General features: G+C 41.0%; 1 protein-coding gene and 1 long non-coding RNA gene across 3 annotated transcripts in view; one reads left to right on the forward strand and one right to left on the reverse strand.

Moving 5' to 3' along the window:
- The window catches only part of LOC124986689 (uncharacterized), a 71,718-nt gene extending 60,926 nt beyond the window's left edge, over window positions 1-10,792 (forward strand). Inside the window, exons 3-6 of the long non-coding RNA XR_007109061.1 lie at window positions 3,680-3,832; window positions 6,998-7,084; window positions 7,454-7,596; window positions 8,853-10,792. This is a non-coding gene — a long non-coding RNA (uncharacterized LOC124986689). The remainder of the gene's footprint in view (window positions 1-3,679; window positions 3,833-6,997; window positions 7,085-7,453; window positions 7,597-8,852) is intronic.
- Window positions 1-21,902, reverse strand: part of Glra1 (glycine receptor alpha 1) — an 85,855-nt gene that overhangs the window by 54,793 nt on the left and 9,160 nt on the right. The window lies entirely within an intron of this gene.

A 21,902-nucleotide genomic window follows, 5' to 3' on the forward strand; every position in this document is an offset into this window, starting at 1 on the left:
GTTGCTTATATTCTTGATAAATGCCATTCTGACTGGAATGAGATGAAATCTCAGTGTAGTTTTAATTTCCATTTCTCTAATTGTTAGTGATGTTGAACATTTTTTCATAGATTTGTTGACCAATCATATTTCTTCTTTTGTGAAGTGTTCCAGCATTTATTATTGTTTGTGTTCCTGATGGCTGCCTTTCTAATTGGTGTGAGATGAAATCTCAATTTAGTTTGCATTTCCCTAATTGCTAAAGATGTTGACATGTTCTCATATATTTGTTGGTCATTTGCATTTTTTCTTTTCAAAAGAGTCTGTTTAGTTCATTTGCCTATTTATTAATTAGGTTATTTGTGAGTTTTTTTGAGTTCTTTATATTTTCTGGATATTAATCCTCTGTCAGAAGAGTAACCAGCAAAGGTTTTCTCCCATTCTGTAAGTTCTCTCTTCACATTCCTAATTGTTTCCTTTGCTATTCAGAAACTTTCAATTTGATGCCATTCCATTTATTAACTCTTAGCGTTATTTCCTGAGCTTTAGGGGGCCTATGGAGAAAGTCATTGTCTACACCTATATATTGGAGTGTCGATCCTATGTTTTTTCCTAGGAGTTGTATAGTTTCTGATCTAAGTCCTAGGTTTTGATCCATTTTGAATTGACTTTTATGCAGGGTGAGAGATAAGAATCTAGTTTCATTCTTCTCCTTATGGATAACCAGTTTTCCTACCACCATTTGTTAAAAAGGCTGTCTTGTATATTTTGGTATCTTTGTCAAAGATCAGATGATTTTATCTGTTATTTGGTTTTTTTTGTTGTTGTTGTTGTTGTTTTTTTTTTTTTTTTTTTTTTTTTTTTTTTTTTTTTGGGTGCTGGGGATTGAACCCGGGGCCCTGTGCTTGCAAGGCAAGCACTTTACCAACTGAGCTATCTCCCTAGCCCCTGTTATTTGTTTTTGAAGGTTATTAGATCCTGTTGTATCAAAGAACATCAAAACTCGCGTCTGACTTCTGGTGATCCCAACAGGCACAGCTTTGATTTTACAACACTTAAAAATGGAGAAGATATAATCACAAGTTACCAAAGGATCCTGTTAAGAGAGTCACAGCAGAATTCTTTGAAATTTTGAGATTCTCTGGTTCAGTCTTTCCCATGTATCATTTATCAGTGGTAAATGGTCATTTCATAACTTTTTTCCTATTTGTGTATTACCTCTACTATTGACTTAATTTAAAAAATTAAATTGTCTCACTTCTTTTAAAGGAAACTACATTTCACTATTCACAAGTGGAAAACCGGTATCACTTCCTGTAATAGAAGATAACAGTAATAGCAAGCGTAATGAAAATGAGGTAAAAAGAGTAGGCTTTAAGGTGCTAGACTGCTGCTGCCTCTTGTCAGTGTCCTGAATCTGAGGGCTGCTCTAGGTTACGAAGGAAGGTCTGCAGTGTTAAAGGTGTTAGCGACATATTAACACCTCACTGAGACTTTCTTGGATGCACTGATGGCTGAGAGATTTGGTTCAATAATAATTCATTGTTATTTGTGTGTATGCAATAACAATAAATCACCCCACCCCATTCCTCAAGGTTCTTGTCCAGAAATTCCCCAATGTTTTTCCCCTCCAAATACAAAGGTTCTGCTTTAATGCCAAAATAGCCACTTCCCTCACTTGGTAATCCCTGTCCATATCTGCCTATATTTAGACAGTACAATTTGCACAGGATTATTTTAAGCCTTCCTCCACCTATAGTGCATCTGTGCTCTGTGCCTCTGTGCAGAGTAAACACGCATCAGGGGACATTGATGCACATTTGGACCTGCCACCTCTGTTGGACTTAAGCATTTACTTCTGGACTCTGAGCTGCTGGACAGAGAAACTGGGAATGAATCTGAGGAATGAAACAATCGCTAGGATTTTCTGACCTTATAAAAGTATTTGGAAATGATGCAAATTGTTTCAGGGATTACTGAATGTAATGGGTGGGTCAGGCTTGGTTTAGACAGCTTTGATTAACAGTAATCTTTGAAGGACAGTGAGGTCTTCTGGGATCAAGTTTTCTGTTCCACACTGAAGGCTTATGGTGATAGATGCATTGGGTGTACCATTAGATGGCTATCACCTCTAGTAGGGATTTGTCACAACAAGAGTGTGGTATTTAAAGAAACTCAGCTATGACTCCCAGTGACAGGGACCATGGAAAGATTCAGGAGCAGAGATCGACAGAGGGGTTAGAGGCAATGTGCTCTCATGACATGGTGAGCTTGGGTGAGCCAATTCCCCTCTTGGCTTCCAGCTTCCCAAGATATACAGTGAGGGGGTAGGATATCTCCCAAGAGTCTTCCAGCTGTAAGCCAGCATTTTATGAGTCTGTAATATTCTCTCTTACTGTTCATGCATCTGGTCTTAGGATCTGACTTTGTCTGGACTCCTGTGGGGAAATGTTTATCTTGTTTCTTCCCTATCCAGTCTTAAGATATCTCTCCAGTAAAACAACTGGTTTCTCAAGAATTTGTTGGAAGAAAGGCCAGATTAATGCTCAAATTCTCATTCTCCCAGTTACAACATCAATTGGAAACAGAGTCAATGTGAAACTGTCAATCTGAATTCAAATGAGCTGGGGTTTGCAAAACAAGTGGGGAGGAACAATTTCAATTCTACCTTATAGGGCAGCACACCTCCAAGAACCACTCCAGCTTAGCAGGTGTGTTCCCAGATTCCTGGGCCTAGTTCACTTTGGGCAGGAAGTCCTGGAGGTCAGGTAGGAAAAGTGGAGGAAAGATAGGTGAGGGGCAGAAGAGGGACTAAGAGGTTGAGGATTACCAATGTTGGGACTTGTGGGGCCAGAGATTGATGAGCAAAGGAGGAAGGAAAGCAAGGTTGAGGAAGGGAAAAGGAAGAGGAAAGTGTAACAGTGGCGATGTTTAAGGCATGTGCCCTGCTATCACTGGGGTTGCACACTCAATTGCTGTTGGCGGTGGGGGTTCCAAGAGGGTTTGGAGGTGGGATGACTTTGGTGGTAACATTTGAAGGTTGTTGGACTTGGCTTGGAGAAACAGGGGAGGAAGATTGTTTTAGGTAAAAGGAACTAATTGTGTAAAGTCTAGAGGCAAGAGAACTTGGAAAAGAGAAAGAAGTTTAATGTATATACAAGGGGTGGGGAGGTGGGGAAAATGGTAGTTGATGAAGCTGGAACACTAGTGTCCAGGGGAATTGCAAGGATGGGACCCTCTGGTCTGTGTCCTTATGGTGTGTCTGAAAGTTAAGGTAGGGTTGTCCCTTCTCAACCCATTTAGGGTAACAATAATCAATCTGATATCTCATCTGTCATCTGGTTAAGTTGAACTGTGGCCTGGCCAAGCTTGGGAAATGGGTCCTCCAAAGACACCATCAAATGGTAATTGTCTTTGGTTTCCAGGCAACTTGTCCTCTGACTTGGACCGGAATACCCTCTTTGCCTGCAGGGAGGTACCCAACGAACGGATATTTATTCTGTGCCGAGGATGTCTGGTCAACTAGTCCAAGATTGTTGGAAGGGCTGCCCTAGGTCTCCCTGGGCATTTGCTTGCTACACACCTATCAAGGTGGCTGTGAAATTGAGTCCAGAGCAATGAGGCAGGAACCAGGGACCCTGGGTAGCTTTGGATGGATATCTAACTTTCTCTGCCATCTTAGTCTCACTCTTTTTCTCAGATGGGCCTCAGTTTCTCCATCTGTGGATGGCAGTTTTGGATTAGATCCGGCATGGGAAATTTACCTGGCACGTTGATCAAGACCACTCAGAGACTGGCTCTGGGGACGAACCAGAGGAAGGAATGGAAGGATGGATCATCAGTCTCTGCCAAGGTACAGTGCCAGGGAGTGGTGACTTTTCTGGTTTCCATGAACTCTCTTGCTCTAAAATCCTATGATCCTTTTGATTTGTTAAGCACCAATTGTATGCATAAGGAATATGAGGGCAGGTGCAGATTAAATCTATTACTTTCCACCAGAAAAAGTACCCCACATGGATGGAACTCGTCTGTCTTCTTTGGCACCTGGCATGTAGTAGCATTCTGTAATCATGTGTTGAATAACATTTGCCCTCTCTTTATTTCTTATTCAGTGGACAGAATAGATCAGGTACTTTAGCAATTGTTATAAAAGGTTGCCATCTGGTTTAGGTGGTGGTTACTAGACCACTTTGGTGTTTTGGAGGAGGAAGGAATTCACCAGGGAAATTTTGAGCTTTGTTTATATTAGTTCCTGTGTAATTTTAAAAAGACCCAACATTTGCCATTGTTCCAGTTGGGCATTTGAGGGAGAAAGGTTTCTCCTCCTCCATTGCAGGGGCTCTGTCTTTGGGAAAGGAATGGGCGATAGAGGGTCAGGTGTTCTAGGCCCCTGGGAACAAGTGGAGCTAAGCCAGGGTGGCTCTCTTGGCCTTTTGGACTGAATCGGTTTCCTGTCCCTGGTTTTGGATCCATTTCACGTCCCTGGTTGGTGCTTGCCGCACAGCATGGGCAGGCGGTCACCCTAGGCCTCGCCTGAGTTTCATCATCAGATCAACATCTGGCTTCTCCCAGCCAGCTGTGCAATTCTGATTTATTTGATTTTAGTAAGGGGCTTAGGCTGGCAGGGGAGTGCCTGACATTTTATTACTCTCACTTCTTGATCTGCTAAGTACCCCTGGGAATAGAATGTCATAGTTGGCATGTCCTGAGCCCGGGGTCTTATGGAACAAGACATTCTTCTCCCCTTTGTGATCCACCTTCCACAGTTATATCTCCTCCCATAAGGAGCCTTCTCTGGGTAAGGAGCATGTGCATTTTAACATAATTCTCTTCCGATAGCAAAATAAAATCCTGGATTCTTGGAGCTGGCAGAAACCTTGAGATTCTATCTGGTTCTGCCCCTGATTCTCTAAGGATCCCTTATACTATCATCAATTCTAGTCTGTTCCTCTAGATAAATAAATCTCCTGACTTATTTTATGTTTCCCACAGAGCAGGGCCAGCAACAGAATGAGGAGCCTAACAAACTCAAGGAAAACTCTCAGCCCTGCCCTGGTAGGGACCTCAGAGTGAGTGTCTCCTTAAACTTTGTGCCTCTCTTGCCTTCCCCTAGTCCTGGCCTTGCTACTGCCTTTTAGATCCTCAAGCTCCATCTCGTCAGGGTAGGATTTCTTGTAGATTGTCTGAAAAGGAGACTCTATCTCTCATAACCCATTTCATTTCCCAAAAGCTTCGTTTTGTTTTTCTTCTTTAGTGACAAGCAATAACATTTATCAAGCACCTACTATTCCTGTTATGAACTCTGACAGACATGCTACATATTTTATCTCATTTCACCCTCCAAACAGCCTGAGAGTAGAGCTGTCTGTTCCCATTTTACAGGTAGGAAAATCGAGGCTTGGTTGAGTAGTGACTTGACCTGCCCAGCTCTGGCCTTCCACACTGCATCGAGGTTTTCTTTTCTCTCATCTCCTTTCCCCTTACTCCACGTGCATGCGCCAAGCCTAGATGCATGGAAGCCTTCAGTCTTTTCTGGCTCAAGGGCAACCTTCGGTTCAGTAACCTTCCTTTCCCTCAGAATCAGGGCATCAAGGTCTTGTGTAGACAAGACTCTGAAAACACCATTCCCACATGCTTCTTTCTGGGCTCTTTGTAGACATGGTTTTCATGAAACAGAGCCTGGCGCATGATCAGGGCTTCATAAATATTTGTTGAATGTATGCTGTATACCTGTAACTCCAGATTTAGCTGCATAGCCATTTGGCATCAGTGATGTGTTTGATTCGAGTTAAAAAAAAAAATCCCTGAACTTTGTCCCTGGTACTCTTAAACCCCTCAGGAAGATACTTGATGTCCTCCGGGGAAATCTAAGGTAGGAAAGTAGGGGAAGAAGTCACCTCTTTTTCTTCCAGAAGAACTTATAAAACCTTTTCATGCAATGACTTGGGCAACTGGCCTAAGCCAAACCTATGTCTATGTATAAACCCCATATTCCTGTCCCCAACATCACTCACTATAATCCTAAATGACCAACTTACTTGGCCCTGATGGCACCTACATGTCTCACTTGGGGAATTTCCCTGTGCCTCTGACCTTCACTGCCATTCTGCAGTCTGATCATTTGGTGAAACGACTCTCAGTATCAGTCTACAGGCATTGTACACCCCCACGTGGTAACCCCGAGGGGTCCTGGGGGTCTTCCAGAGGTGTAGGTGACAGAGGCTGGGCCTGTGGGGCTTACTGTGCCTGAGTAAAAGCTCTTAACAGGCCTGCCTAATTAGCATGCCTTCCACGAGCTGGACAGGAGAGCAAATGGCTCTCATTACCTTCAATGCAGCTTTCTTTTTAATCAGATAAATCACACTACAGAAATGCATCTTTATAGAGGATGGAGCTCGGAGCTTCTGGACAAAAAGTTTCAGAAAAAAAGATGACATCGATCAGGAGGGATTGGTCACTTGAAGCTGCAGGGAGTGTATAAATATTGGGGAGAAATAGTAATAGCATCAAAATAGATGAAGACAGGGGATCAGCTAATGAGAGTAATAGTAGCTACCACTGAAAATTTACGATAAGCTGGATACCTTATATTCATTACCATATATAATCTTCCTAGTAATCCCAATGATGGCATCATTATCCCCATTTTATAGATGAGGAGGCTGACACATTAGTTTTCAGATATTTAACCAAGATCTTGCAATTGGTAAATGGCAAGTCCATGAGTCAACTGGTCTCTAAAGCCCACACTATTAACCACTATGGTCTATTGACTCTTTCAAGTGATAGTGATTTGCAAAGTCCCTCTGAGGGGCTGCTCCAGTTCCTGATATAAATGTTTCCTTGACTTTTTGGAATTACAAGAGAGACTTTGGAGGACAGAGAATTGGAAAGTATGGGTTGAGAACAATGTGATAATCACTTGCACATATATAACACTCTCAGTTTTTATGGCACTTCCAAATCCACGCTGACTTCAATCCCCACAGTATCCTCATGACAGCATCTCCACTTGCAGATGATGGCATTGAGGCTCCATTGGAGTCCCAGCGGCTTGGGAGGCTGAGGCAGGAGGATTGTGAGTTCAAAGCCAGCCTCAGAAAAAGTAAGTTGCTAAGCAACTCAGTAAGATCCTGTCTCTAAATAAAATACAAAATTTTATTTTAGGGGATGTGACTTAGTTGTTGAGTGCCCCTGAATTCAATTCCCGGTACCAAAAAAAAAAAAAAAAAAAAAAAAAAAAAAAAAAAAAAATTCATTGGAGGATGAGTGACTTGCTTGGAGTCTCAGATGGTAGAGCCATAACATAAGGGGGGCATTTCCAAATCTGGTCTGAGACAACTGCTGAACCACCTGGCCACTCCCAAAACGCAGTATGGAATTAGGCAAACCTTCTTGACTATTTATTAAATTAACTCTATTAATATTTCCCTGAATTCAACTTGCCTTTTGTTTTACCCCTTTTCTGTTTCAGGTCTCTCATCCTTAAAATACTCCCTGTCTTTACCAAAGGCAGGCTTGTTTGAACAGCAGAACATCATGGTGCTTTTACAAATGCTGTGGAAAAAACTGAATTTCTCAAATTTGTTAACTTTTTCATTTAAAAGGTACTCTGAGGTAATGATTGTCTCATCTAGCTTATTACTTCATGTATTTACTTATATTTTCAAAATAATTACAGAATGCCTATTATGTATTCAAGTACTAGGTGTTAGATCAGGATATAAATAAAAATAACAACTGCTAGTCCTTATTGAGTGGATCTGAAGTGCTATGTATTATACTAATAGCTTTATGTGTAATAATATTTAATCTCACTGATAACTCTATGAGTTGGGCATCCTAGTCCCATTTTACAGATGAGATTGATAAGATTAAATAGTTTATACAGGTTCACCTGCCCTCACAACCTTCTCTTTCACCTTTTTCAATGATGAACATGTGATAACTGTTGCTTCCCAGGGACTTTCCAACTAGCAGGGAGAAATCTATGTGAAAACAAATACTGCTTGCCTCTCTGGGTCTATTAGAAAAAAGCACATCACATTCCCCTCCAGAGTCTATGCTATTTCAAACCTGTAGTATAAAAAAAGCCAAGTTACAATAAACTCATAAGAAATGCATCAGCAAAAACGGTGCCATTGATCCCTGAGAAAATGGTTTTCATTGGAGTGGAGTTAGTGTGTGGTCTTCAAGCATTCAGAAGCCTGTGATGCAAAGGATGATGTTCAGAAAATAAACACTCCTTGCTAGGCCCTGAGGAAGAAAGGATCTTAAATTGTAGAAACAACAATTTCCAGTAAAGCCCAAAGCTGCCTTGAATAAACACAGGGACAGATATTCAGAAAGTGAGCACTTTTCAGTGAGTTTGGAGGGTTTAGCTGAAGCAGGTATTTGGATGTAAACATGGAATGGCAGGGAAGCTTCAGGTCTCTAGTAATGTTCTCCAAATAGCCCTTGGTGATTCCCCTGAATCTCCAAGGCAGAATCAAAGCTACAGCTATTCTCAGTGGGGTGGAATTTAATTTGTCTCATGCATTAGGTTCAAAGTCTTGGGGAAAGAGATGGGTAGAAGAGTCAGAATTAAGGGACCTGGTCACCATGTGCATTAATAGAAAAAAAAAAAAGACACCTGTTGACCACCTGCTATAAATTAATGACTGTGTGTGATAACCTTGCAAGGTCAGTAGGGACTGTCATTTCTATATAATAAATGCAAAAGATGACTCAGAGATGAACTGAGAATAGTGATAGCTGTCAAAGGTCAAACATTTTCTAGATGCCGTGCACAGAGTTAAGAACCTTTTCATATGAGCTTTCTAATCCTCCTAACAACCTTAAGGAGCATGAACCATTTTCTTCTCTATTTTCAGATAAGGAAATTGACATTCAGAGAGGTTGACTGACTGAATCAAGGTGACATGGAGGCAGAGTTGATACATGAATCCAGCTGAGGTGGAATTTTGGCAGAGGCTTTGGAGCAGCTGTTCAAATCTGCTAAAACAGCTCACTCAACGCAAATATGCATTGTTTTAAATTTCTGCTCCTCTGTGGTTTAGTATAAGCTTCTATATAGGAGTATTTACTTAGGAGAATTCAGGAGAGGTGTTAGGGAGAGCTAGTAGGATTAAATGAGATGGAAAGAAGATTGATGGGTCATGTTGGAAGGACAAGATGCCATGGCCAGGGCCCCTTCCTGATTTCAGATGAAAGGATCTCAAGTCTTTTCTTCTTGGGGTTTCTTTCCTTTCCACTTCCTGCCTTCAGTATTCTCTAGGGTCATCTCTTTATAGCTTGGCTTTAACTTGCAAAATACTAGTTGAAATCATGTTGAGGACTGGGGGTGTAGCTCAGTGGTAGAACTGTTGCCTAGCATGTGTGAGGCCCTGGGTTTGAACTGAAACAAACCAACCCACCACATGGATGAAAGTGGAAGATACTATCCAAACAGGAACTAATTTTTGCGTGGAAGGCTGAAGTGCCTGTTCCAGTGTTAAGCACATGGACTCTGGCATCAAATCCAAGCTCTACCATTTACTAGCTATGTGGCTTTGGACAAGGTACTTATCCTAAGTCTTTGCTGTTATGTTTCTAAAATGGCGAGAGTAATAGTTGCCTCTCACAGGACTGTTGAAAAGAACAAGTATTTCTTATAGTGCGTACTTTGGTACTTGGTGCACTGTTCAGTATGACTTTTATCAATTCAAAGACAGTTGGTTCATCTAGGGGATAGGGGATAACTATATGAACTTCTAGAGGTTTCTCTGTGCCCTACACTGGAGTCTATGAGGAGATTGGAGTCCACCCACTCACACACCCACGAGAGTGGCACAGCACTCTCAGGTAATTCTAACGCTGTGCTCTTAGTAATTTACTGGTTAAGTAGTAAATTAATAGCATTACTTTGGCATTTTAATCAATAGGATTAAGATGATCTGATGGTTAACAGAGTAGTAATTGCTGCTACACAGATGGATGTTGTCCAGTGGAAAACCTGCTCTTCATGAGCTGGCTGGCTGCCCTCAGACAAGATTCTTTCCACCCTTTAAGAAAACAACATTTTCCTCTGATGACTAAAGCAATAAAAGCACATTGAAAAAACACAATGAAGTTCAATTAAAAAATAAAACCCACTTGGAAATTCCATTATCCAGATACCTACTGTTAACATACTGGTAGATTTTTTTTTAGGTTTATTTTTTCCCTCTGTAGATCATAATCAGTTTTGCTTCCTTCATTTTCAAAACCAAAGGTTCTGAGTGAGCATTTCTTCTCATTATTAAACCTTTAGAAACACGGTTTTAAATTGCTACATATGCTGTGTGTGGCTGCTTTAGCATTCATTTAGCTATCCCCCTATGGATGGCCATTTATACTATTTTCAATTTTTTAGCTGTTATAAATTATGCTGTGAAGAACCCCCTTGGTGACAAGCCTCTGTTCATGTCCTAGAAGCAAAAGTGCTGAGTCAAAGGGTAGAAATATTTCTGAAGCAGAAGGGCTCTACCAGTGTAAAAGAGCCCCTCCCATCCCCCAGGACCAGCAACTTGGCTGAAAATTGAAAATAAATTCTTCATAGTGCCGAGATTGTTATAGGCAAGGGCCAAAGGTAGTGGTGAGTAGTGAAAGTTAAAAGAAGGAAGGTGACTGCTTCTACATTTCCCATTTCCCCCCACTGACTCATATTGCCCTTGGAGCCATAGACCTTGGGACATGCTAGGGGCAGATGGGGCTGTTTTTGTGACAGGTTGTTCAGAAACCCAGTGTTGCTTGCCCTGTACTTCTCTGGGTATTAAATGGCTTTGCCGTTGTCTTCTGCTTGTGTCACACGTCATCCCTGAAAGCCCTTTTATCTTCTATGAAAGGGGAGGCGGGATAGCATGGTAGACCCAATGTTGATTCTGCCACTTACTAGCTGTGTGACCTTGGGCAAGTCACTTAACTCCTTCAACTGTTTCCTTATCAGAAAAAGAAGGGGAATAAGAGACCCACTTCCGAGCACTGTTGGAGCTACATGTGAAAATATGTCATAAGTGCTAACCACAGTGCCAGGCACATACAAACCATGGAGTATGATAGCTGTTTTACAAATAAAAAAATTAAAGTATCTATTCAGAGGTGTAGACATTCTCCACTAAAATTTTAGTTCAGTCTAAGTTAAACCTAATAATTCTGAAGAAAACAGGGGTAGCAGAAAATACTGGATGTGGGCTGTACTTTAAATCTTGGCTAATTTATAGTATTCAGTTGTAGGTCCTGCATTTTAAGAGGGACATTAACAGCTGGAACAGGTCCAGAAAGGAACAACTGGGCTGGTAAACAAACTTGAAATTGACCTATAAGGAATAATTAAAGACTCTGTGGGTGTTTGGCTCAGAAAAGACTCAGGCAGAAGGGATCAGTCTGTTGGGCTGTTGTGGGGAAGAGGGACCCAACTTAATAAAACAATGATCTCAAGTATTTTTCTATTTTCCAGGCACTGAGCTAAAAACCCTCTGCAAATATGATTTTTTTCTTCTCCAAGACACTGTACATAGAGGACACACATGTTTGTATTCCTGTTGTACAAATGAAGCCACTGAAGCATGGAGGGTGAAAGTGACTTGGTTGAAAGTTACCTGGCTAATAGGTGGCAGGGCAGGAATGGAACCAGGTTTTCCTAAATTCCATGGTTTGGGTACCTTCTACAGCCCATTGACTGTTCCAAATGATCAGAGAAAGCAAGAGTGACTTTCAAAGGATACAGCTGTCTGATACTTGTAAGGAAAGAATATTTTGACCCCTTACAGTCCTCCGGTAGTCGGGGAGGCTGCCTAGGTAGATGCTGGATTTCTGGCCATCAGAAATGTTCAAGTAGAAGCTGTTAGGATGACAGCTGAGGAGTGTGATAGGACTGTGAATCTACTGATTGCTTGTGCATTCTTGAAAGTTTCCTAACCTCTCTGAGCCTCAGTTTCTTCATCTGTAAACTGGGAATCCAAGCTAATTTTAGAATTATTGAAGAGAATTAAAAAACAAAGACCAAATGCTTAGCTAAGAACCTGGTATACATTATATATTAAATGAATCATTATCTATGATCTGCCTATTTTCATCTGCATCTCTCAGTCGTATGTTGACACTATCTACACATTTCATCATGAGGGTTAATATCCGAGCTGAAGACATCTCCAGCATGAGTTTTCTGAGGCAGGTGCCTACTAGTTTCTGTCTCCTCTGGCAGTGACAGGTTGGACTTGAACATATGGGCAGAAGAATAAATAAAAGGATGTTAGACTGAACTCTTAGGCAACAGAAGAAATATTATTGGAACAGAGATTGGAATTACTTCACCCATTGATCAAATATCAGATGGATTTCACTATGCTGTGTGGATCAAGGAATGTTCAGTCAGTGAAGGCAGTCTTTGTCTTCAAAAGTCTCAAGTCCTGGGATGGCTCAAACAATTACAAAAAGATTAACTAATAGGACTGAGTAATGGTCTATGCTAAATCTTTTGGTTTGGATTATAGCCCCATTGACAGTTAGGGAAGGGATGCTGAGAGGCAGGGGGTTGGAGAAGATGACCTTGGAAGGTCTCTTTCCTGGGACTTACTCCTTTTGGTAATCCCCAGAGTTTGTTTTAGCAGGCACAATGTGACAATGTTTTGGGCTCATGGGACACATTTCCAGTCATTTCACTGGGAATATGCTAGTCATCGTTATCCATTGTTGGGGTTGGAGGAGGAAGACCCTCCAGGCGATCTTCCATTCTCAGAGGGAACAGGACATGCATCCTCTCTCCTCTCAGGGTTCCGTTCAGGCCCCTGTTCTGCAGACCTCACTTCAGGCTTTTATCGCTCTCAGTGATGGGCCCCACCAGAGGGAGACGTGGAGTTGGCTGCTGGAGGCGGAAAGCTTTAATTGTTGAGGTTCTCCTTGCTTTGTTCCTCCTCCTTTTTGCAGCAAGATAAGCAGATTCTAGTTGCTTTGAAAGACGCCTTCTTTTCTCTTTCCTGGTTTCCTTCTCTTTCCATCATTCCTCCTTAGCATTTACTTCTTCTTTTCTGTTTTTTTTTTTTTTTTTTTGACTTTCCACTGCCTTCATTTGTTTCTGAATCATAGAATGAAGGACCTGAGAGAGAGATATCTTCAAAGTCATCTAGTGCCATCTACTCATGTACTTTACAGATGAGAAGACTGGGGTCCATAGGAGATTCACAAAGTGAGTTCTTGGCTGACCTGCATTTAGTGTCCTTTACTAATTATTACTAGGCTTATCTTTTCCTTTGTCTCCTCTTCCCTCTTTATTGCTTTGTTTATTTCTCACTTTCCCTATCCTTTCTTGTCTTTCCTGTTCCTTTTTTAAATTTTTCATTTTATTTCTTGCCCAATTTTTTTTTTTTTTTTTTTTTTGAGACAGTGTTCACCATGTTGCCTATGTTGCCCTGGCTGGTCTTGAACTCTCAATTCTTCTGCCTCAGCCACATGAATAGCTGGGTCTACAGATGTGCATCAAACTGCACCCAACTGCAATATCTTTATTAATCTATTACATTTCCTCATAAATCCCATGGTGATTGATGGAAAGGAAATCAGGATTCTGGGCAGCAGAACTGAGGGGGAAGTGTGTTGAAAGGTTCTCTCCACTTGTTTCCCCACTGGAAAAGGCTGTGATTTGAACTTGGATTGGCAAGGTAGCCTTAAAGGGGTCCTAGATAAAATCACTGCCTTAGTATATCCCCAAATGGGGATGATAATAGTACTTACTTCTGAGGGTTGATTTAAAGATTAAATAGTAAATACCTACAGAGATTTTATACAAGTTCTTGGCATAAGCTCCAACTACATGTTATTTGCTAATATTACTAATTATAAATATTATTATTTAGAGGAATTATTGTCCATAAGGGAATATGTTGGGAGTCACAGATGTCATTCTAACATAAGGAGGGAATAGAAGACTGTGAATATAGCTCAAATAGGTACTTGCTGGTAAATTAGAAAAAGGGATACCAGTGTGCTCTGACTGCTGAATGGGCTGCACTCATCTTACCCAAATGTGCCATCTTTTCTCCAACGATTTGAATTCAAATTGCAGCCCATGTCCATGTCCCACCCAGATAAGCAATTTGGGTCTAAAGTTAAATTTAGGCCTTGCTCAGAACTCACCCAGTTTCACAATCCTTATAATATTTTCCATTTTCTCCAATGATAGTGTCAGAATGGTAGAGGGCAGTCTTTTCTAAACCTGAACCACTTGCATAGGATGCCCCAAGTTTTGCTTCATTCATGTACTGTTATTTATTTATTTTTTATATATATCAAATTTTCTTCATTTATTCATCTATTACAGACAACTAGGCTGGTTCTATAGCTTGGCTATTTTAAATTGTGCTGCTATAAATATGGGTATGCATGTATTGCTTACAATATGCTGACTTTAATTCTCTGGGGTAAGTATCAATGAGGGTATAGCTGGGTCATATGGTGGTTATAGTCCTTGTCTTTTGAGGAACCTTCATACTCATTTCCATAGTCACTGTACTAATTTGCAATCCCACCAACAGTGTAAAGTGTTCCTTTTTCTCCACGTCCTCTCCAGTATTTATTATTATTTATATTCATTATGATTGCCATTCCAACTGGAATGAGATGAGATCTCAGTGTAGTTTTGCTGAGCAGTTCCCTGATAGCTAAAGGGGTTGCACATTTTTTCATATATTTGTTGGTCATTTGCATTTTTTCTTTTGAGAAGTATCTGTTTAGTTCATTTGCTTATTTATTGACTGGGTTGTTTTGTTGTTTTTTTATGGTAAGTTTTTTGAGTTTTTTAAAAAAAATTTTAGTTGTTGATGGACCTTTATTTTTATTTATTTATATACAGTGCTAAGAATCAAACCCAGTGCCTCACACATGCGAGGCAAGTGCTCCACCACTGAGCCACAACCCCTTGAATTCTTTATATAGTCTGGATATTAATCCTCTGTTGGAAGAGTAGCTGGAAAATATTTTCTCCCATTCTGTAGATTGTCTCTTTATTCTCTCATTTTTTTTTTGCTGTGCTTTTCAACTTGCTGCCTTCCCATTTACTGATTCTTGGTTTTATTTCTCGAGGTGTAGGGATCTTGTTAAGGAAGTTGGCACCTACACCAATATGTTGCAGTGTTGACCCTATGTTGGCAAAGTGTTTGGTCTAATTCCTTGGTTTTTGATCCATTCTGAGTTAACTTTTATGCAGGGTTAGATAAGAGGAATCTGTTTTCATTCTTCTATATACGGATATTCAGTTTTCTCAGCACTATTTTTGTTTTAAAGGCCATCTTATCTGATGTGTTTTCGGTGCCTTAGTCCAGCCCATTCATGCTTGGAGAATTATCACTTTCTTACAGTACAACACACATCTTTTTGTGTTCTGGGAAATGGCTTAATGCAAAGAACCATTCTTCCTTGTGACTTAGATAAAACCCCCAGATGATGTCCTTGTAACCTATGACAAGGCCAGACACAGACTTCCAAATTCCTGTTCTTTGTTTCATTCATTAATCTGAACTGTTCTCATTTGCTATTCTGGTTGGTCAATGTTTGTGACTTGACCTATTATTTGTTTTTTAATTTGATTTTTATCTTAAACATCTTAAGCATTATCAATATTATAGTCGAACTGATAAATCTGCTACCTACTAAAATAGCATTCATTGTTCTTTACCTTGCACCCTACCATCAGAACACTTACTAGATTTTAGGGAAAGTTGTCATGGGTGTAAGAGATTTGGAGTCCTCGGTTCTTTTCTGGGCTGGGTGTTAATCCACTGTGAATTTAAGGAATTGGGCCAGATAATTCTTTCCATCTCTAACTCTCTCTTTTTTTTGTGACCTAGGAGGATTTAATGAAATTGCATATGGAATTGATCAGACTCGTCACTTTGGTGAGACCGTGTCCCATCCGTCACTTTGTTCTAAAAACACCTAACTCTGGCCTTTTGTTTTGTAGGGACATTTGACTTCCAGCAGGATGATGTCAGTGGGAAAAACAACTTCTAGTTGCTCAGAAAACTCCAGCAAACACCAAATGGTCTTAGCCTCTAGGCTCATCTGTGTTGAAGAAACCACAACTTGGCAAGTTGACGTTTTTGGATTTGTCATTTTCCCCTACCTGCAAGTTGTATTTTATTAAGGAGGGCTCCAAATTTGTATGTCTCCAACTTGTACTCTCTGACATCCTCTTTTTTTGTTTTTACAAAAAATATTTTTCATCTTTTAAAAGTAATATATGTTGTTATAAGACATTCAAGCATTACAGAAATATTTAATGCAGGAAATAAAAGTCCCCCATAGTCTCATTCTTAAGAGATAATAACAACTATAAACAGTCCTGGGTCCATTTCTCTAGGCCTTTGTCTTCGTATGAGAACATTAATCCATATAAAAAAAAGTAAAAATGGGATCCTACCATAATACTGTTTTGCTCCTTGCTTCTCCCCACACTCACCCAATTTAATCATTCATCCAGGATATTTTTGACTTTTCTGCAAGGAATGAGGTCACCTGGCATGGCTCTGACTGACCATGTGATATTGGATGCGTGTGTCACTTTGCTCAGGGGTTCAGTTTCCTCACCTGTAAAGGGAGCAGCCGCCTCTAACTCCCTGTGATAGAAGCCTGAAGAAAGAGAAAGAAGGTGTAGGTACCTGAAGGAGGGGTAGACCCTGGTGGGCAATTTTCTGTCCCATTCTCCTGTGGTATTGGTTGTAGAGCACGTTCCAGGCCCTGAAATTTTAGCTTCCCAATTTGTTTAGTTGTTTGAACCTCCTTCTAGAATTTAAGCTGCATGAGAGCAGGGACCACGTTCCTTCTGTCATCGATGCCTCAGAACTTAGAGTTCCCTGCCTTAGAGTAGGAAAGAAGAAATATATATTTTTTCCAATAATGAGCAAATTATCGACTCCCAGTTGGGCTTCTAGTTGATAGATGGTCCACTGGGAGAGAACAGGGCAGAGCAAGAATGGGCTGGGCCTGGGTAACAGGTAGACAGCAGCCCACCTATGTCCTGGAGCTCAGTATCATCCTGCTGGCCTCTTTTGCAAGACTTGTTCCTTTGCAGATATTGTTCTGTCAGTACTCTTTGCCACCTGGTGAATTAATCATTCTCTATTGTGCTGATCCTATGAAATTGTCTTCAATTTCATACTGTATTCCCACCTCCAGACAGAATAGTCAGATTCTTTTTAAACCTCCAACCGCACTTTGCACTGAGACCATTTTAATTATAGTAATAATGACTTTTCTGCTTTGTACAGTTATACACCAACACACCATGTGCCTTCTTTCATTTAACACTTAAGATAATTGTTGCTCCCATTCCACAGATGAGGAAAACTGAGGCTTCAAAATCAATCTTAAAAACATTCTTAGTCCAAGGTATACACCCAGCAAGTGGTCTAACCAGAATTTCAGGTTATATCTGATTCCCAAGATAAGCTTTCAACTGCTGGGTCTTCTGTGACCCTTCTCAACTTAAGGATTATGCAATGACAGCTGGAAGGACCCACAGGCTTTACCTAGTACAATCTCATTTTAGGCATGGGAACAATAAGACTCACAAAGTCAGAGCAGAGCCTGCATGGAGCATCACATCTTCCCCTGGGTCTCTGCAGCCTATTTTTCAGGAGGTGTAGATTTTTACATTCCAAGACACATTCTATGAGTTCCTTCAAGCCCACTCTCTCTGAGCATGATGCAATCTTTTTCTTGGTTCCTGTGGAGAATTTCTTCTTTTCTACCAGATGTTTTAGGTCACAGTGAGAAAACTACCTCCAATGAAATTCATGCTTTCTGCACAAATAAAGCCATTTTAGAAAGTTGGTCTTGTTCTATGGAAGAGACCTCTCTGCAGGTCTGGGTTATGGTGGGAAGCAACCTTATCTGCAGTGGCTCAGATACTTTGAAAGGCCTAAAGTTCAGACCTGGCCTGCCAGGCAGCAAGGATGAGATTGAACAGCCCACTGTAACAGCTAGAGAGCCAGGACTCAGCTGTCATTGCTAGCTCACACTCACTGTGACTCATTGCTTGGAGCACAAAAGGGTCATAGTGAGACACAGCAGCGTTTCGGGGTTGGATGGTTGGATTCCTTCAGGTCCTGGGTTTCTGCAGAGCCAATAAGAGGAGGAGGGGAACAGGCATATGGTGACAAAGCTATTCTGTTCAGAAACACTGCGTTTAATATACAAGAACCACTGGGATGACGGTTTGTGAGAGGAAATGGAGCCAGTTGAAAACTGTAGGAAGCACCAGGGATGTGTCCCTTATCTTGTGTACTTTTCACATGCACCAAAGAATTCATTAAGTTCTTGACCTTTGAGGGGCTTACAATCCATCAGGAGAGTTGGAAGCCTCCCCCACCAAAATGTATGGAAAGTCACTTTGAGCAAACTGAGTAGCAACAGTAATACCTGTATTTCCAAGGAGATTTAGAAAGGAGAGTCCATGCACAGTTGGGGATAGGAACAATGGCCATCCGGGGGATACCAAGGAGGAAGTGTTGTTAGAGACGGGTCTCAAGGCATCCACAGGATATCAGAAACATGGAGAGGGAATTACTATTTGTTAAAGACTTGAATGCTGCTAAGAAAACACATCTGGAATGGAACTTCATTATCTATCAGTGAAGTTCTTATCCCTAGTCTTTAAGATGAGGAAATTGAGGCTCAGAAAGACTGAGTCCACGGCCAAGATCCTATGGCAAGCAAGTGGATTCAAATTAGATTAACTTGAAACCAGAGCTGGCTCAGATGCCTTTTCTGGGCAGAATTGAGGGGAGGGGAGTTTCCAGATTTATGGAGGGGGACAGGAAACATTGCATGTGCAGAAGTGAGACTTATAAACAATGAGAAATCCGCTCTTGGTTGGGATTTGGTTTGTATGAAGTAAAGTAGCTGGAAATAGAGGTGGAGCTGCACGGGTGGCAAGTTGAGTTTATTCTTGAACCCGGTATTCTCAAGAGAAAGGCAGCATGGCTTGCAAGAGACATGAGATGCATCTGTAGGAACTGTGGAAAGGTATTGCTGAGTGATAAGAGGAAGTTGCAGAACATGGTATTTAGAATGCTTCCTTTTTTTTTTTTTTTTTTTTTTTTGGTACTGAGGATTAAACCCAGGGGTGCTTAACCACTGAGTCACATCCCCAGTCCTTTTTATATCTTATTTAGAGACAGGGTCTCGCTGAGTTGCTTAGGGCCTCATTAAATTGCTGAGGCTGGCTTTGAACTCACGATCCTCCTGCCTCCTGCCACTGGGATTATAGGTGTACCCCACCACACCCGGCCTAATTCCATTTTTTTATATAGCATGAATAGCTTATTACTGCAGCACACAAGTATAAAGGCTTTCTGGAGCCAGACTGCCTGAATTCCAACCTGGCCCCCCTGCCACTTCCAGGCTGGGTGATCCTTGGAAAGTTCTTTAACTTCCTCCTTACAATGGGATGAAAACACTATGTGCTTTATGGGATTGTTCTGAGGATTAATGTGGGTTAATAGACATTCAACTTCTAGAATGGCATCAGGCACATAAGCACGTATATTTGGGTTGTTATTATGTTATTGAAATCATCTGGGAGCATGAAATATCCAACTGTTAAGTGATTTATCCTAGGGAATAAAATTTCAGTGTATTTTTGTTTTAAAACATTTCTCCCTATGTTGTTTAATATTTTACAGGAAACAAGTGTAATATTTATAATGTAACAAAGGACAGGAAAACAAAATAAAAAGCCAGCATGTCTATTTCAAAAGTTGATTTTAGAAGACTTTATTTCTACTGTATATTTTCTTCTATTAGCAACAGGTCTGCTAGAGACATGTTGGGAGATGTCTCTGGTATCAATTGGGAAGCGACCGAAAACAGGTGTCTGAGACAGCATCGTCCAGGTTCCCACATCTGGAGTTATGCTCGTGGTTATAAAGGAAGACTGGCTCAGTCCTTGATCCTTTCCCCTTTGTCCTTACCCTGACACAGCTGGACTGGGTGTGGCTTCCTGGTCTAGAGAAGTTCTGAGGTGCCCATTGGGTCTGCTCTGGGAGTGGCCATCTTGGCCCAGTGCTGGCGCTGGGACTGCCTCTCTGATCTCTCATACAGAAGACAAAGGGAGGCGGGTTACTCAGTCCTGGGTGTTGGAGGGTTAGATGGTGAGACTGATAGGTCCTTGATCTGAGTACAAGGGACCAATAGTTAAAAAAATTCTGTTCCTGGTCATGAAAATCAAAGAGTGATCAGTAAAATAGAGGAGAGGAACCAGGGGAAGGAGGAGCAGAGAAAGGGGGCTGTACTGGAGAGTAATATTAGCCAAATTATATTGTCACGTTGTGTGCATGAATGAATATGTAACAACAAACCCCACCATTATATACAACTCTAATGCACCAATAAAAAATGTGAAACATTGTCTTCCTGGGCCAGAGGTAATTGTGCCCTTCTTCCTGACTTCCCAACTCAGAAATTTTCTCCCAGAATCCTAAAGAGCTCTTTCAACAGAATGATTTTGGCTGCAAGACAAGTGGGACACAGAAGAAAAGATGCTGCGTAGTAAACCATCTCCACCCTTTGACAGAGCTCTGCATATATGCCTTCTTGATAGGCATGGAAGTTAGCGCAATTTCCCTCCTATGTGAAGGATGGAGATCAGAAACACACGTCTATAATAGATGCCTCTTAAGTTTGTTATTACCTGGAACAACCTGCAAGAGATGAGCTCTTGATTATCTGGAGAAGCAAACTCATCTCTACCACCTTCCTCATCCACCTCAGTCTCCTCCCACCTCCACTGTGCTTCGTTTGTGGAGTTGTGGTGACAGTGGAGCAATTAAAAGAGTGCTTTCTAGAGTCGGACCTGGCTCTGATTCTTATTCATTGTCTTACCTTGAGCAAGTTACATGACCTCTTGGTGTCTCAACTTCATTGCCTATAAAATGGGGATATAATGGTATTTACAGCCTAGATTTTTTGTGAGAATTATGAGATAAGGCACATGATATTGTTAGTACAGTGCCTAGCATTCTATAAATATTCAATAAATGTTAAGGATTATTACTGGTGAGTTGTTGCAGTCTGGGCTGAGACGGGTCAACATGCGGAGGACAGAAGAGAAGCTCAGGAAGAAAGGAATCTCTGCCTGCCTATGCTATCTATTAACATAAAAGATGCACACGCTCTGAGCCTCAGCAACTCCATTTCTTGTTTCTGTTATCTGCCTGGAGAAATGCCACATGGGCTCACAAAGATGTATGTGCACTGTGACTATTATAGTACTGATTGCAGAGGAAAAATTAGAAAAAAAATGTATAAAGCCCACCAATAGGGAGATGAGAGAATACAATTAGAACTCCATAACATAAAATTCTCTGCAGTGGTTGAAGGAATGAGATACCTCAACAGGTAAGGCTTGCCAGGACCCACAGAAACACGAGTAGAACAAATTGTGGAATTATGTTAGCTATATGAGTCCAAGAAATGATTGTGTGTGTGTGTGTGTGTGTGTGTGTGTGTAGCTATACACATATGTGAATTTGTATGTATGTATATGATACATATGAATGAAAATAATCGAAAGGGATGACAGGTGAAGGGTCCTGGAAGTCATTATCAAAGGGAATGTCAGGCTTAAGTACAGTATTAGAATTTCTTTAAAAAAGTATGCATATATTTTATCATTGAGAATGATCAAGAACACAGGAAGAAATGCCTGTCTAGTTAAGAACAGGAAGACCATGGCTCTCTCAAACCAAAGTCCTCATGGGAAATCCCCAATCTCTTCTCCTAGTCTTCCTTCTGCCTCTGTGCCCCATGGGCAGGGAGGACTATTTTCTTTATGTCTGTTCGAGCTCACAGGAGCTGTAGCACATGTATGTGTGTGTGTGTGTGTGTGTGTGTGTGTGTATCAGTGTATA

This window comes from Sciurus carolinensis, chromosome 6, assembly GCF_902686445.1.
Source record: "Sciurus carolinensis chromosome 6, mSciCar1.2, whole genome shotgun sequence".
NCBI classification, from domain to species: Eukaryota; Metazoa; Chordata; class Mammalia; order Rodentia; family Sciuridae; genus Sciurus; species Sciurus carolinensis.